The sequence below is a fragment of the Glossina fuscipes genome, unplaced genomic scaffold (genome assembly GCF_014805625.2).
Source record: "Glossina fuscipes isolate IAEA_lab_2018 unplaced genomic scaffold, Yale_Gfus_2 0, whole genome shotgun sequence".
Classification (NCBI taxonomy): Eukaryota; Metazoa; Arthropoda; class Insecta; order Diptera; family Glossinidae; genus Glossina; species Glossina fuscipes.
This window is the reverse complement of record NW_023998414.1, coordinates 31,395,692-31,412,924: the sequence shown is the minus strand read 5'-3', so window position 1 is coordinate 31,412,924 and position 17,233 is coordinate 31,395,692.

Here is a 17,233-nt window from a genome sequence, read left to right as displayed (position 1 = left end):
TTCGAATTCGGCACTGGAAGCTCTCGCATGCAGGTTGGTATTGAAAACGGACTAAATCGGTCGAAGAATGTGCCCACAGTACAATATCAAGTGAGGACACTCATTGCTTTTTTGCTCATCACACAGTAAACTGCAGAAAATCAACCTACATTACTTTGAACGTATGTTTTATGGGCGCTGCTGAAGTACATGCCACATTAATAGGGAAAAAATCAGCGACCTCTATTCAATTGTATAGTGTGTCCTATTTTCGAAATCCTCTGAAGTATATAAATTCTTGGCCAGTTTCAAATACGGAATGCACCGAAGTATGTCCGCCCATTCCACGATCCATCTGCCTGCCGTAAACATTTTTCCCTTTTCGTAAAAATGAAGATATCGCCAGTAAACTTGCAAAAGAATTTGAAAATGACCCAAATCTTTCAAAGAGCACGCCCACAAGTCTATACAACACAAATTGTGAACACTTTGGTTTTCCGTTTTTTTTTTTGCTTATTACTCATAAGATCCAATAGATAGATAGACACCATACAAATTTCCATTTTTATTTTAAAAATAGAAAAAATCAACCGTGCCCACCCAACAACATAGAGCATGAAAATGTAATTCTTTGCTTTTTTTTTTGAGGATCACGGTAATGGGTATAAGAATTCAGTCACGACCGAATATAATTTTCTTACTTGTTGTTCTCTGTTATCTTTTGTTATTGTGCAACATTTTTTAGATGGTCTGAGTTAGTTTTTAATAATCATGCATGAGGCATTTAAATGCCTATGAAAAATTAAGACAAGAAATAAACAATTGAAATTCATAACAATGAGTCAAATGTTCAAAGTGACCACACGTTTGTCGTTGTGTCTACATTAATGTACACATAATTAAATACAATTTATTTTTTAAATCAATCGACATGCTTAGAAGCAAAAAACGAAATTCAATGTGCTTTCATTCGTAAGCTTATCATTTTATAAGCACAACGAGACAAACGCAAAAGCAAAACAAAAATCAAAACGGATCGAATTTCAGTCACCCAGCCCTCAAATAACTTTTCCTCGATTAAGTCACATCGCCTTCTCATTTGCATATGAAAGCCGACTTTGACTCGAACACCGTTAAAATGCATCATTATTTCGAAGCAGCAGCCTGTTCTGTGTATGTATATAAGAAACGTAAAAATCTCCAAATATAAAAATTTATTTAATATTATTGCTTTATCATATGAATCGCATAACAATTATATATGAAAACATTTGCAAAACATTTACAAAATCTTTGAGTTCATACTTAAAATGTAATATATATATATATATATATATATATATATATATATATATGTAATATACATATATACGCAACAGTTTTGCATATTACATACCTGTTTCTTTGTGCTTTATCTACACATGACTTCACGCATATGAAATCAAGAAGACATCAACATCAAAACAACATTTTGAAATTTACTAATCTAAAGAATTTCTCTGTGTTGGTTGACGTGCTTACGTTATAATCTAAACTTCAGCACATTTCTTATATAACTTGAGTTCAATCCCATCAACGTTATCAACTATATTCGCAACGAAGAAAGAGAGAAAAATGCGATTCAGATCGAATCATTTATACTCATTACTTGTTCAAGTATTCCAGTACAAAATTTGTCCCGTTGCATCGGAAATTCCGACAAATATTAATCGCATCTATGCCAAGTAATTAAAGTATCGCACATTAAGTAAAACTTGTATCGCAAAAATACCTTTTGAGAAATAAAATTATTAGGAGATGTTCCCATTGAATCTGATCCCTTATACATAGCATGTATAAATTAATTAACATCATAGGCCAACACATGTTTCATATTTCTAATAAGCGACGCAGGTTGAAATTTTTTCTGGGAAAAAAAAAAAAAAAAAAAAAAAATTGCTTCGATTTTACACTTAATATTATTCTTTTCAACTCTTCCCAACTAAACGAAAGAGACAAATATTAAGTTGGAAATGCTTTACCTTCTTATTCTATAGAGGCTGCCATAAAAAGTTGTAAAAAACGACATTTGCCAACTTCTGATTTATAAAATCTATGCATTCTCTCTATTTACGTAGTATATTCTGTGGCGATGTAAACATTACAAAATCTTGATTATTTCTACCTTTTGTACACGGTTTATCGTTTCCCTACTCCATCCCTTCATACATTCATTCATTCATTCATTCATTCATTCATATCTTTGAATAAAGAAAAATCTACTTCACACAGTTTATGTTCTCTTCTATAGTACACACATAACAACAAAGTATGAAATTTTCCAAAGTGAATTAAATCCATCAAAAAGCAATTTAACAGTGGGCGAATTATTGAAAAAGTTTTCAAAATGCCTGATACTCTCCAACGTTTAAAGAGAAAATATCAAATTGACAATTTATAGATGTATATAGGGGATGAAAAATGAGTTGGCTTTATATAATATCACAATGACGATGGATATCGAACATTCTTCTTAAGTGAAATAATTTTGATTTCGTTACAATCCTTTTAAATTCAATATTTTTACATTTTCGAATCTTAACAGATTTAATCTAAGTGTACATCTTGTTTCGCTTACATGGTATGCTTGTCAATGTGCAACACGATGGAAAAATGAAAGTTTTCGATTCTCTGAACATAACATAATCAAATAACGTTATTCGTCTTTATTATTGAGAGCACTTTATTTTCTTGTACCGAAAAGTCTGCTACATGTCTAACAAATTATGAATATTTCGCGTTGTTTTCTTTATATATATATATATATATATATATATATATATATATATATATGTATATATATACATATATTCTATATATATTTTTAACAAATGCAATCGCACTCATCATATATAAAGTACGATAATAGTAAGCAGCAACAACAATATAAAGTATGAACCACCAATAAATATATGTGCAAACATTTATCATCTTTAAGAAATAGATTTCTGAAAAGAAAAAAGAAAAGAAAATAAGTAAAAACTATAATGATCACAAGTGAAATAGTTTAAAGTAAACTTTATTTACAGTGCGTCTCTTGTTTCCTTCTTTTTAATGTGTTTCCTGGGAAAAAAAAAGCGGTAAAATGTGGTTATGGTTGACATAAAAAGCGTGCACGCACATATAAACACAAGCATACATAGATACGCGTATGGAGCTAACCAGGCAACCATGAACTGTAGACAAAGTCATTTAATAATTTATTATAATATATATATATATATAATGTATATATATGTATATATATATATATATATAAACTTTTTATTTGTTATATATATATATATATATATATATATAAACTTTTTATTTGTTATTTGTTTTACTTGCTGGACCTGTAATTTCTATAAGAGGTTTTCATACTTCTTTACTGTGTATGACAATGTGAATGCAATTTCCTGCTTGGCCGTGTTTATCTTCCATTCAAAACGAGAAAATAACACAAATTCCTTCTAAAATAATAAGTAGATATATATGTTCCTTTTTTTTTTTTAAATAACTTTTATTTATTTATATATACATATATATGTATTTTTTGTTTTTTTTTTTTTTTTTTTTCAGAAGTAAGAAACTTTCAAGGTATAACGCAAATCGTAAGCCCAAGTAAAAGAAAGAAAGAAGAAAAAAAAAATGAATCACCTAAGAAGATATAACATCTACGCAGATCTAATCACATGAAATGAAACTGAAAAAGAAAACCATTTTAAATTCAAGTAAAAAGTGAAGAAAAAATAAAAAATAAAGGAAAAAGAAGAAAAGCCGGCAGCTGTTGGTTTTCCACTGCATCCGTTTTAAAGAAAACAAGTGAAAGTATGTGGTGGCAAAATAAAAAGGGGGAGGAAAACCCGTAGAAGATATGTTTTTTGCTGCTGTTGAAACATTAACGCGGATGCGTTTACAATCTAATTTAACTTTTACTTGGCTGATACCCAGTAACATTCATTGTACAACATGCAATTCGTTATCTTTTTAACTATGCAAAACAACATAAAAAAATATTAAGAAAGTTTATTCAAAACTCTCTCTTTACTCATCGCCATCATTTCTGTCCAGCTTTCTTCGAACTGGTGAGACTGTTTACAAATGGCATAAAGCTTAGGTCGAATCGTCCTATACCTACCTACCATTATTAAAATTGGGCACATGTATGTTGATGTATGTGTATGTAAAATAGACAATTTTAATTCGATAACTTGCATTATTCCTATAAAGCTGATATAAACCTAATCCTGGCATCACTTAATATAAGCTCTCCGCATTTAGAATATAATAGATGAGCACTGAAGAATTAAGAAATTTTCAGAAGAAATAACTTTCTTAATTGTTTGTTTCGTTGTCTTTCTTCCTTCTCTCTCCCTCTCGCTCACCGTATTTCTTTGAAATCTACAGAGAGCAGCTGCATGTATTTCGAAAAAGTTACATATCATATAGCACCAAGCAGTGAATGAAATGTTTAAGTTTTTTTCTTTTATTTTCGTTAAGAGATCACTTGCTGGAAAGTACTTTCAATTTTTACATTCTCACTTGGTTAACGGAATTGACTCGACTAAATTTGTTTAAAGCCATTAAAGGCATATATGGCATAGGGAAACATTTTCCAAATCGAATGGAAGTTTACAGGAGATCCCATTGTCCTAAGTCAGTTATAGCTTCACGGCATATTCAAAAATTCAATTAAACAGCGTCTCCTTACAAAACTTACAAGAATTCAATCGGTGCTAATCAAAGATCTTCCAATAATTTTTGATTCTATGCACTTTATCGACTGTCTCTTTGTGCTTATAAGAAGCAAGAAAAATAAATTTTCCACTGTTAAACTTAAAAGAAAAGGTAATAAATTATATTTTTTCCTTTAATCAATGCAAAACAAAGACTGGGCTACTAAGAGCAAAGGATACCTAAGCTATGATTTTCTGAACGCAAGCAGACTGAGATGAGAAAAAAAGAATGAAAATTTTTGATTGATTCATCATATATGAGATTTTAAGAAACTATGAAAATATATTTAGCTTAGTAAACGTAGAAAAACTTCATAAGAACCAAACGTCCTCCGACATCCTCTTAGAATGTTGAGATTGCTCTTTACTATCTTTCTCACGAATATGCTTATCGGACTAAGTTCTGTGCAAACATAGAAAAAGAACTTGATTGATTATTTAAAAATATGCTATTAATTGGTTACTCATTGATACATGGACACATGGACACTACGAAACTTCAAAGGTTTTCTAAGACTATCCTACAGTATTGCTCTTTATATATATATGTTTTTTAACTTATTCAATGAAATTCATATTAAGCATTGGATTTTAATGCAAACGAAAAGACGAAACAGATATGACCCAAGTACGTAGTTGCGTATAAAAAATTATTTTCATAATTGTATTGTAAGTTGTGTAATATCAACTATTTGCAAATGAAATGTGAAAACAAGATATTTACATTTTAATTCTGTAGAATGCAAAATATATACATATATATAATATGAATGCTTACGCTTTCTCGTTCTCTATCTCTTTACCCGCCTCTTTCTCTCTCTCTCTCTCTCTCTCTCTCTCTCTCCCTTTTTTCTCTCACTCCTTTATTCTTTCTTTTTTTTTCCATATATATATATATATATATATATATATATATATATTTGTTTTTTTTTCTTTAAAATATATTTGCGTATATTTGCATAAATGAAAACAAACGCAATATAAAAATTGAATACAAGACCAACTAATGGTGACAATTTATTATTTTTCTTTATAAAACTTAACAAATTGAAAAATAAATCTTAAATTCATAAAAAACAGCAAAGTTATAAACATCAACACCAACAAAATACGAACGAAGCGAAAGATGAGTAAAATAGGTAAGAATCGGTTATACTTCTATCGCTCATGGAGACTATGCGCACAATGAACAGAAAGAAATGTATGTACGCTCTGTATGTATTTTATGTGAATGCAATATTTTAAAGCCTATTCTTCTTACCTTGCCTTACCGCAATCCAACTGTGCAGATAATTATTGCAAGCAAACATTAAAAAGTCACAAAGTTTATATTACCATAATTCATCGTTCGAAAAGTCCCAGGACTTTGCAGAAACCTTTACAATCATCAAGTTCTTCAAGTTCTTCGTTCAGATATGTTTTGATTAGAGGGTTCACATGTCATGCCTGAAGATTGCTGTGTATGTGGCAACAATTCGAGCTTCATATTTCTGCAATTCGGGCATGAATTCGAATCATGAAAGACTATGTTGATCAATGGATTATTCAGTCAAGTTATTCAGTGGGTACGTCACTCAGTCTAACTCCGTTGCCGTGTATTCCCTTCATAAGCTGTGAAATTAAATCGTGAAATCTATTAAAACTGCATCTGTGGCTGTCTATACCGAGTAAACACGTCAGCCGTCAATTATCACATCGCTGTACCGACTAGTGAGTTACGAATTGTTAAAATATTATGCGTTTTTCTAGTCCTGCATGAGAAATCAAACTGCAGCTTGCGACGTTAGATCACTGCAATTATGCCGAAAGAAAAAATATTTTTGTTGCTTAATAGATGCTTTAAACTTTCTAGAATGTGCGATAGAAAGTCTCAAGCCCAAAAATGTTTCTCGTGAAAATTCGGAAGAGATCACCTGCCACGAACACCAGTTTCGGACAAATCTATGTTAGTATGTCTTTCACTAAGATGACTTTAGAAGAGATTTGAGTCTGAGAGTGATTCAAAAGCCTTGAGTTTAGAGTAAGGAATGAAGTTTTTGATGTGGTGATTATGAATTCGGCCGTTAACCCATACATTTTCATGTCACTTTTTTTATCGTTTCGCGGAACGTAAAGTGTAAAAGGTGCAATTTAATCTTCGACGAACACAGGAAAAAAACTTTGCAAAAAGAGAATGGGGATGAATATTTGATCATGTCCTCGAATTGCAGGCAAATGAAAAAATAATAATAATTTTTTATTCTTTTCACCCGAATGTGTTACAGCATCTTTAACATAAAATTTTGCAAAGCAGCGAGTAGGGGGATTTTCGACAATTTAATTTATATATTTTCTATAATAAATTGATGCTTACCGAACTTAATATTTTGAAAAATCCCTTCGTACTGCCCTAGTTAAACATTAAGTAATAGCTACAATGAGTAATCAGTCGATAAAGACAAAGCACTTATCGATTAGTCACGCACCCACTAGGCTACGGTTAATTGCCATTCTTTGTTTCATCTTTCCGCATTTCTTTCTAACCGTTTCCATGTTACACGAATAGGGGATAACTCCTTGTCCCGTAGTGATTGGTCATATGAAAAAAAAAGTCGAAAATTTAACGATCGAAAAAATCAAAATGGAAAACTTAAACTTGGTATTTATATGCTTAATTAATGGGCCCAGATCAACAAATACTTCCAAAAACAAGTACGAACGTTATAGCCAGGCAAGACCGACTATTAAATACCCTACATTGTGTTAGACAATGTGGTGTTTTTATATGAAATCACTATTGAGGGTCAATTTTCATCACCACATATTAAAACTTGTAAGATTCCAGAAATAGGCCGACATGGTCCGAATTTGGTGCAGTTCACTTTTCTACGTTAAATTACTATTATGATATAATTTTTATCATGAAGCATTAAAAATTGTACCAGTTTTCGCTGTATGGGATGGTTCGAAAATTATTCCAGCCGGTCCAAAGTTGTCACACCAATTTAGAATGCCCAAATACTATGACTTGGCCACTTTTGTTAAGAAATTTTAAAAAATTGCAATTTTTTTCCATATAACGACTTTTCAGAAAGTGGACTGATCTGTGCCATTTTCCGTAGCTTTCTTCCTTGGGTCAAAGCACGTCACTGCACTAAATTTTATCAAAATATCTCAAAAATTGCGACGTGGATACTTGAACACAAGTTTACTTGGACAGTCATCAGACGGACGTACAGGTTTAGAATCAATTCAGATTATAATTCTGAATCGATCGGTATAATAAAGGGTGGGTCTACCTTAAACTCTTCTCCGTGTTATATACGACCGCACTAAATTAATATGCCCTGCACCACAGCTATTGCAAAATACATTTTTCATGGGCCTCTTCTCAATCTCACTTTTTCACGATTTCGAAATCTCTGACGCACATTTATAATTAGTTGCGGTCGTATGTTTTGATAGTGAAATATATGTATTGAGACTTTGTTTTATCAAAACGCGAAACGCTATCCAAAACGTAGAATTCATCCACTTTGCGTCTGCATGCAGAGTTTAGATCGCTCTACCAGCCTAAAAGAACAAAAAAAAAACAGAATTGTTGACAATGACAAAATAAGAATTGTGTTAGACAATTTGGTGTAGGGTTTTTAATTGTCAACTTTGCCCGATTATAATTTGCGTGCTTGGTTTATAATAAATAAATTAGAGAACGAAACAAGGGAAGTGTAAACAAAAATTTGTCTAAGACGGCACGACACGGTAGCTTTAAAGTTAAAAACCACTAACATACGTAATTCTCATGCCAATCGAATTGCGGGCAGACGGAATGTATATAGCAATACCAAACTGATGAGTAATTGAATAAACAATTGTAGACGTTGTTGTGATTTAATTGAATTGAATTTTCAAGAAAACTAATTTAAGACGAACATGAAACTATGTTTGCATATAAAACTATATTTGTAAATTAATCGAAACGTTATTTCAGTATAATCCGTCATCGGATTAATATCATTATAAAGAAAATATAAAAAAAAAAAATATATATATATATATAATAATAATAATAAAATGTTCAAGTTCAATATATGTGTTATTATTGTCATACTTTATCTATATTATTCCGCTTATGTTGAGGCGAAAATTATCCCCGAAGCACTTGAAAATATAAACAAAGCGGAATTTACAACAGCACCTAATGCACAGATTGTCTGTAAACAAAATTGTATAGAACCAGATAAACTGGAACGTCTATTACTGGAAGTGTTTGGTAGAAAAACGGGCAAAAGATAATAATAATAACAACAACAATAATAATAATAATAATAATAATAATAATAATAATAATAATAGTAAGAAGACAAGCTAAATACCAATTATACAAAAAGTGAAGATGTTCTCTGTGTTGTTGATAACAAAACACTCTTATAATCTCAGTCAGTTATTATTTGTATTGAGAATGTTTTGCTTTAGTATAAAATAAGACGCGCTTAAAATAACATCGACCTGTTAAAAGTGTTTATCGATAATAAAATGAAATTAATTATTTTACAATTAATTCTTTTACAAATAAATGAATGGCCAACGAATGTATTCAGTTTGCCGTACAAGGCCATACAATATCCTGATATTAAGCATGTACTTAACGACGAACCCCATGAACATTATCATTCGTCGCATTGTCATCATTTTCAACATGATCCTGAATTTCATCGTAAATGGGATAATCATCGATTCGAACATGATCATTTCCATGATGATTATTTCGAACATAGTCCCGAATTTCATCGGCACGACATGATTGCAGAGATATCGCCAAAACATCATGATCAAATGGCATCAGTTACGACCGAGAAGCCATCAAATAATGAGAAAACGTCGACAATTTCAACAAAAATCGATGATAACAGTAATGATGATCCCACAGTATCGTTTGACTTGCGTACGAATTTTCAGGTTCAAAAAAACTGCCGTCTAATTACAGCAACGGGACGTTGTATAAAGTAAATGCTACAATTGCATAAGCTATAATGAATCAAATGTGTGTATTAATTTTATATATATGTATATGTATATTTTTTTTTTTTTTTAATTTCAAGTAATAAAGAAAAATAAATTATTATGCTAATAAGACATTTAACTGCGTTATCGAAATATGATTTTATTCTGTGAAATTGCGCTTGAAGGTAAAGAATGAATTCAGCTATCCCCTGATATTATTATAATTATAATAATAACAACAGCAAAAACAACAACTAAACAAGAATTTAAGACTAAGCAATTAAAGAATATGACGCCATAAGCATATGAAAATACTTTAATATGACTACTGATGATATGTCATTGAATCAACAACAATAAGAAAATTTGTATACAGTAAAGTTTTCTTTGAAATTCATTCATTCATTCATTCATTCATTCAGTCTTCTAAATCTATAAAACGATAAATTATCGAAGGCAAGCATTGTCACATTTAGTTTTGCATTAAATTATTTCACAATTAATTGAAAAAAAAATTTGTAATTATTTACTACATTATAGGTTTGATCGGTTGTATGCGTCTAACTAATTAACTGTAATGTGAATAAAGGAAATCAATAAATATATATTTATTCTCTTGATTAGAAACTAGCGTTGGCATCCTAAATATCAGGAGATGTGATTGCTCAGGCCGCATATCATTTAGAATTTCCTGCTTGAGTCTATCTAGATCTAGAGAAAGGGTGCAATAATTCTTATGCTTAGCCGCAAAGTAATTGCAATGCAAGGAAAATGAAATATTTCGCTTTGTAATCTTCACAGTCTTCGAATATAAAATGCTAAGCTCGTGAGCACAATCCCTTTAATATTCAAAGTGGATATTGCGAACGTAACTTATTTTACTTACACTGCAATGCTTAACTATACTTAATGGTTGAAAATGGTCTAAAATTATAAACATCTATCTCGACTTTACGCTACCTTTTACAGAATACAGAATGATATTGAATTCAAAGATGCATTTGAAAATAGACAGGAGCATAGTCTGGTTTTGCTTGCCAGTGAATTGTAGATTTAAAGCTACAGATCTGCTAAAATGATATGAAAATCTTCAATGGAAAAGCCCATAACAGCGTATTGCACAGACAGTAGAATCATAAAGTTTGGCGAAGTTAAAGTCAGTTATAGTAATAACTTGGATGGATATCTTTATACATAAAAGAAGGATGATCACACACACACACACAAACCAAGTATGTAGAGTCGGCTTTTGAATACAAGCCAAAAAGGATTGTCATGAGAGATTTGCCAGCACAAAAAGGTTAAAGCGAAAAATCCATAGATCTAGAAATTGTTCATCAAAATTACTAAAAAGTGACAGCACTGGGCTATTTTCGTGAGCTCTAGAATTTCGAGGCAAGCAGCCTATTGGTCGATATTTCAATTTAAAGGGAATCTATATGCCTATAGCTCGAGATATGCAAACGATTTCTTTCAAATACTGATACTGAAGCTTTATTTTCAACCAAAAGAAAATGTTCCCCGAATTTCTCTTTGAAACGTTGTGTTGTGTTAAGGCAATTGTCAAAAATTCCAATGAAAAAAATGCAAATTGTTAGACTTATGCTGCTTTCAAATGAACCCAAACAAATTTCCTAAGGCTACATGAAAAAAGTCAGAAATCTACAGACAAAACAATAGATTCGTAATTTCCAGCATGATTTTTTAGATGGAGGAACCATTGTTTGAGCTCTTAGGAAAAAGCAAGAAATTTCATGGGAAAAGTTTCTTAATGAGTAATGAGTCTTATTCCCCACATTCTAGTAGATTGACAGCATCTATTACCGCAATAAAAAAGTGTTTGTTTGAAAATTGTACACTGGCTTCCCCACTTACTAACAAGCCAAAAGCACATTCCAACGACGTACATATATATAAAAACACATATGAATATTTTTATTCATTCGTTGTTTCCACGTGCATATAAATATATTTAAAACTCTTAATTAAAATAGTAGTTTTAAAAGGTTTTTGTGTTCTATAGTATGCAGAGCATTGAAAGTCAATTATCGTTAAATAAAAAAAACACTATATATATAGGCGTATTTCGGCGCTACACTAAATATGACAAGAACATTATACGCTAGTGCGTATGTATTAATTGGGATAGATCCACCTTTTAATATATCGATTGATGATTTCTTGCAGAGGTTTAAATTTATCTGCCCGTCCATCTTATGACAGTTATATTTTTATAAAATCTGGTACGGACTGACAACGAGTTTTTAAAAATAGCGCATCGTATGCGGAGCGGGTCAAATTTAATTTATATGCAATAATATACATCCATGTGCCCAAACGCTATATCAGTACAACAAATTCCATTAAAATATTTCGAAAATGACAAACTTTACGTTAAACGCGAAATACGTGATCAGTGATCTCATACACTGACGAACAGAGATGCTTTAGTGATCCTTAATCAATTTATATCATGAAAAATGAGTCTATTTTAAGTCCATCTCGTTACCGCATACGTTCACACAAATCTAAGAAACCTTTATCATATGTGATTTAAGGCATGCATACAATAGGCGGGAAAATTATATTTGCCTGCAATCGAATCATTTATTTGTTGTCCTAAAAAAGACTAACAAAAAAGGGCAGTAACTTTATTTTTATAACCTACAATATGGACTGGGGACTTAATTGTTTTTTTTCTTTTTTTGTAGTGTAAAAGTGAAAGTTTTTACCGTATGTCTAAAGCCGATATCTTCATCTTCGCTGCCACTGGTCCGTTTCACGCAACAATTAACGGACAGATGAGCACATAAAGTGAGAAACATGTCTACAACGGTTCAAATTTGATACGGACCAATAATGAAACTAATGGAAAGATATCCATATTTAATCTTTCTCGAAAACCCATATTTCGAAATTGATAGTTTACCCAAACAAATGTAATAATTACGGTAACGTTTTTTAGGCATTCATTAGTAGCATAGAGACAGACGGCTTACAAATTATACAAGTATTACTTTAATTATGTGTCCACTTGAACTTCTATATGTGTTTATGCATAATCCACATTAACTCTCCCCAGGTTGTATACTTTTGTACGCTTGCGTGTGTGTGTGTGTGTGTGTGTGTATAAATACTTTTCTTGATTAAATATATTTATATATATATACAGAGTATACATTTCAAATTAACAATTGCGATCAAAAGGTATTGGGAGTGTTCGTAAAGACACAACGGAACATTTGGCTCTTTATTCTTAGATTATCAAAAATTTGAAATTGGGATCCGCGTCAGCGCTGTATATCAAAATGTTTTTTTACGATAGACAGTTTTCTAATTTGGTCTCAAAACCAAATTTGTTATTATATACGGAAAAAAGAAACGAAACAAGGAGATCATTTAAGTTTTTTTTTTTTTTGTGTTACATTCAACGTAACACACGGCCATTGGTCGCTCTGTTACATAAAGGAAAAAGTAAGCAAATTGCATTTTTATTCTAATGAGTTAAGGATGCCTCCTAATTACCTCTCTAAGTAATTTCGATTAATCGTAAGCGCCCATGACAACCCTGCTAACTGTTTGTATTAAATTTCCGAGCGAAATCTCACTAAAGATAAAGTTGCAATTATACAAAACAAGCTCGCGCAATATCGCCTAATATTACTAACGCATGCCAAAAGACGTACGCAGTGAATAAAAGTCATTTCGTTCGACATGGGGTGATGTTGCGCTTACATATATATATATTACATATATATATATATTACATGTATATATATATAGATATTACATATATACGTATGTAACGCTGAAGCTGCTCTGTCTGTTGCTTCTTTAACCTTCTTATAAAATAATTTCATCATTATTGTAAAATTTAATGTTTTTCCAAATAAATAGTAGCCAATAAGGAAATTAAATTCGGCTATGACGGAAACCATTATACACACCATTCTGCAACAGTAGGTGAGTATGGCGGAATTTTGCCAGTTTTGTAGAAAACACGCGGAATTGTATATCTTTTCTAATTTATGAGTAGTGAACAAGAAAACCAAGAAGCAGAAATTTTCTTGTAATTTGGGCGTATCCTTTGACCGATTCGGGGCATTTTTAAGATCAAGGTACACGCAGGAAATTCCAATGTCAAACTTAATATAAATTTATTAATTTTTTCGAACGGGAGTGAGTTTATCATGGAGATTGCACAAATGGAAAGACGGGCAGATGGACAGACAGACAAACACATGCCTGAATTGACACTGATCAAATATATACATATATATATATATATATATGTATGTATATATGTGTACATATATATACACAAATATACAAGCATACGAGTATATATATATATATATATTAGATCATGCTATGCGAAGTCCCTAATATTTTCTTCTGGGTGGTGCAAATGGTTTGACGCAGTTAGTGAACGCCATCCTTCCATACCAGGTGCAAAAATAAGCACAAAATCATATATATTTAACTAATTAATATAAGTTTCAACAATTTAAAAAATGTAAACATTTATTAACTATTATAGTAGAAAAATTATGCTAATTTATGTAAAAATCAATAAATTTTACATTTCATAAATGATTTCAGCGTTAGTTCTACGAAACAAAAGTTCGTATGAAAATCTATAAAAGTTGATCTATCATCTAAAGCCTGTTTTCAGTTTTTTCGGTTGATTCGTTACTTGCCTCAGCAATCGCGCTGTCCTTTTCTATTATCGCGTTTTACAGTGTTTACCATTCACATGTGTCTCGCTAAAGATTTTCTCCACGAATATGTATATCAATATGTGCTATGTACAATACTATTATATCGTTGGTCGTATGGCTTTCTTTTCTTTCTTTTTATACCTTGCACCATTCGTGGTATGAGGATATATTAAGTTTATGTTGACTTGCTCAACACCATGAACAACTTGAAATGGATGCACTTGAGAATCTCTTTCTAAATTACTCTGACCGTCTGTCCGCGATGTATTCTTGCCTTCAACCTGTAGGACGCAATTTTTGAAATATTTTGGCGAAATTTGATATAACAATGCAAGGACGAGTACTATTGAAAGGGACTTGGATCGGACCAATTTTTCAATCACTTCTCATATAAAATCTTATTTTGAAGCATCGTTATAAGAATAACTGTATTAAGCGTAGTGATGGTCCTTAATTATAACGCTTTTCCTTGCTTTTTTTTTTTGTAATTAGTGTAAGTAACTTACTCTTCCTTCAATGCAAACTCCACCAAGGATAGACGTACATTCACTTTAAGAAACACCGTAAAAATACATATGTATTCGTGGTCAGCATCTGATTCTGAAACATCGTAAGCATGTCTGCTGTGTCATGTTGATCGATGATACACGTTTTACTCGCTGCAAATATCAAGTTATTTGCTTCAAATTTGCGAACAGGTCGCAATAAAAAATGGACCAAATCGGCCGAAGGACACGTTTAGAATGCAATATAAACTGAGAATATCTGAATTTCTGGGTTGTTTGTTCTTTATTCGCAAACTATAAAAGACACATAATCAAAATATCTTCAACAAAAGCCTAAAAGCGTTTCCAAACGTCAATATATAAGTGTAGCGTTATAGAGACGACTAACTGGTAAATGGATATGTGGGTTTGAGCTTGGGGTGAAGTGCTTGATGTTGATTATGAATACAGATTTTTTTACGAATTACAGAATCTTTCGCGTTTTGTGTGTCATTTCGCCACAGAACCGTGCAATTCTCTCTTCAACACATGCCCTAGAAAGAATCAGCAAAAGCGGCTCTTTTGAGCACAGGTAATCAATTCGAATAGATGAGCATACAAAGACAGTTTCACGGTCATGGAACTGTAATCTAATAGAAAAAATAGAAAAACACTTATAACATATATGAAGAAATTGAACATATACTCTCGAAACACGATTTTTGAAAACAATAAGCAACATCACTCCAACAACTTTCATTTTTTTCATTGGAATTTTTGACAATAGCTTTAACACTACATTTCAAAGAGATATACGTGGAACATTTTCGATAAGTTAGATTAAAGGTTTTTTTTTTACTAATAGAAGAGAAACTCTTTTTGATCGAAAATAGAACTTTATTTTTTCAAAGAGGCGCCAATTAACTAAAGATCAATATTTGAAAAAAATCATGTGTACTTCTCTAGCTATAGGCATTGAGATTCGCTTTAAATTGAAATTTAGACCAGTACGCTGCTTGCCCCCAAATTCCAGAGTTGACTACTAACATGCCTCACGAGAAACGACCAGTGTTGTCATTTTTTAATAATTTGAAGAATAATTTCTCTTTGTGCTGGCAAATCTCTCATGACAATTGTTTTTGGCTTGTGTTCAAAATCCGGCTCTAAATACTTGGTTCGTGTCCACGATCATCCTACTCTTATGCATCGAAGAATCAAATTTACTGTAAACATAAGAATATTCGTATATTTTATTACTATAGCTGACTTTATCGAATACTACTATTCTATTGACTTTCCTTTCCTTAAAAATTAATCAAATAGCTCTGTGGAAAAATTCCTCTTTCTTCTTTATTTTTTATCAAAATTTCCACTTTACTTAGCAAGACCAAATTCACTACTTTTGTGTATTTACTAATGTCTGCCTACAACGCCGTACAAAAACATTATGTTAGATGTCCCGATAAACGGATCATACCTATCTCAACTCTTCATATGTGTGAGTTATAGCCATAAATCTATTAGCTCACGATTTCTATTATAATTTTTATAGTCTTAAGATATTCAATAAATTCCTTAACTTTTTTTTTTTTTTAAAAATTATTTAAATAAACAAAACTATATAAAAGTATTTATTAATAAATAAGCTCTATGTTGTCTATATGAAACACCGGTAAGTGAGACTAACAGCAGCTAAGCTTTATGTTATTAACCAGCCGCTATGTAAAAAAGCTCCAATGAAATGAGCTTAAAAGCGAAATTCTTAAAATTTCTATTTATTCGTGTATTCGCTTTGTCAAAACGTTTGCCAAGCCCAAAATGAAGCTTCAAAGACCCTATAAAGCATATATATTTTTGATCTGCATCAAATTCTGAAACGATTTAAGCATGCGCGTCTGTGTGTAATGCCTTTTGTAAACGTTCTACTGGCCACAAAAATGTATTCACTTGAAATTTTTGGCGAAAACATTGCAAGCTATTGAGCGCAGATTATATATAAGAAAAGCTGTGAACACCTTTGCTTTCCGGTAATGGGTACAAAAAATTCGATCACCACCGAATATAATTTTCTTACTTGCTTTTGTATAACAAATTTTCCACACTGCAGTTCACGACCTGATTCAATTCATACTTAACAGGCGTCGTGGTTGCGCCAAAGCACATCAATGCATCACATACGATATTAATGTATCTCAAAAATTGCAAAACAATTCACCATAAGAATACATGAAATTGCATCAGACAGACAGGAGAAGAAAAGAAGAGATTATCTCAAATCGTTGTTGGTGCATCTATGCATTCGCGCAAA